Source organism: Octopus bimaculoides, chromosome 1, assembly GCF_001194135.2.
Source record: "Octopus bimaculoides isolate UCB-OBI-ISO-001 chromosome 1, ASM119413v2, whole genome shotgun sequence".
NCBI classification, from domain to species: domain Eukaryota; kingdom Metazoa; phylum Mollusca; class Cephalopoda; order Octopoda; family Octopodidae; genus Octopus; species Octopus bimaculoides.
Window position 1 is genome coordinate 52,964,172 of NC_068981.1, and position 1,832 is coordinate 52,966,003.

Consider the following 1,832-nt stretch of genomic DNA (forward strand, 5'->3'; position numbering starts at 1 on the left):
TATATGTATGTATATCAATGAATATAAATGTATATATAGAGGGATTCTTTCTTATATAGTTTTAGCAATGATGTCATGCTGTGTTGGAAAGTAATACCTTGAGAACATTTTAATATTATGATGATATTTAGGCAGCGTACTGGGAAAATCATTAGCATACTGGGCAGAGTTTTTTTCTGCAGTCTTCCACTTTATGTATTAGTAATAATAATAACTATAGTAAAAAGTAAGAAAATAAAGAACATCAGTAGAAGGATGAGTGCAAAAAGATTTCAAACTAGGTTTTAAAGTTAATAGTTGGAGACAGAGAGCAGATAGTAACTGAAACAGATTATTTTCAGCAGAATCAATCAATTAAAATAGAAAATAGGTACAATAGAAGTTTGAAAAATATTTTTTCCTAATACCTCAGTGATATCAGTAAACGTCAGCCTTCCATTGGCATTTGTATCTTCTGCTTATAATTTTCCATCCTTTTGCATGTAAATCCTGTTTAATAGTTGAATAGTGATGCACCATGTTAATTGCAATACTTATTCCCAAAAGTTAAATACTTCTGATAAAGAGAAATTTTGTTGGACATCTAGTGTCTATATGTGTGCGTGTGTTATATTGTTGTTGGCACTCCGTCACTTACGACGTCGAGGGTTCCAGTTGATCCGATCAACAGAACAGCCTGCGCGTGAAATAGCGTGCAAGTGGCTGAACACTCCACAGACACGTGTACCCTTAACGTAGTTCTCAGGGATATTCAGCGTGACACAGCGTGACAAGGCTGACCCTTTGAATTACAGGCACAACAGAAACAGGAACTAAGAGTGAGAGAAAGTTGTGGTAAAAGAGTACAGCAGGGTCGCCACCATCCCCTGCCGGAGCCTCGTGGAGCTTTAGGTGTTTTCGCTCTATAAACACTCACAACGCCCGGTCTGGGAATCGAAACTGTGATCCTATGACCGCGAGTCTGCTGCCCTAACCACTGGGCCATTGCGCCTCCACGTGTGTGTGTGTGTGTTATTCTCGGAGTGGTTACACTCTCGGAGTGGTACACTCTCGGAGTGGTACACTCTCGGAGTGGTACACTCTCGGAGTGGTTGGCGTTAGGAAGGGCATCCAGCTGTAGAAACTCAGCCAAATTAGATTGGAGCCTGGTGTTGCCATCTGGTTTCACCAGTCCTCAGTCAAATCATCCAACCCATGCTAGCATGGAAAGCGGACGTTAAACGATGATGATGATGATGATAATGAACTGAATTGACATGTTCAGCTGATGCTTTTGTGGAAGTATGACAGTCAGTGGATGCAGGATCAGTTGGCTGAAATTTGCAGCCATGATGTTACTTGGCACACTCAAAGGTGATCTCCTGCATGCACTGAATGGGTTCACTGCTGAGTGCTGCAAGACAGGGATGAGAATTTGTGTTACAAAGACTGAGTCATAGGTCCTCCCAAGAAAGTTGACCTAGTGCAGTCTGCATGTTAGTGAAACATCACCGAGACAAATGGAGAATTTTAAGTATCTCAGGACCATATTCATGAGTGATGGAAAGAAGGAGGATGAACTGGATGCTATAATTTTAGGTGTGGGAACAGTAATGTACCAGTGCCAGCATTTGATCTTCAAAAGAGGAAGGATTGGTAAAGAAACCAAACTTGCTGTCTTCAGTTTAACTTTTTCACTTCCTGAGTGTTAAACTAATACATCTGTTTGTTGTCTACGCCGCCCATCCTGTCCTTGTCTTTTGTTTTTTTTGTAAATTCTCCTCCTATATATATATATATATATATATATATATATATATATGAAAATGTGTGTGTGTGTGTGTGTGTGTGTG

General features: G+C 40.1%; 1 protein-coding gene across 12 annotated transcripts in view; it reads left to right on the plus strand.

Annotated features, from left to right (window-relative positions):
• Window positions 1-1,832, plus strand: part of LOC106881656 (calcium-dependent secretion activator 1) — a 231,207-nt gene that overhangs the window by 137,893 nt on the left and 91,482 nt on the right. The gene's annotated exons all lie outside the window — the stretch shown is intronic.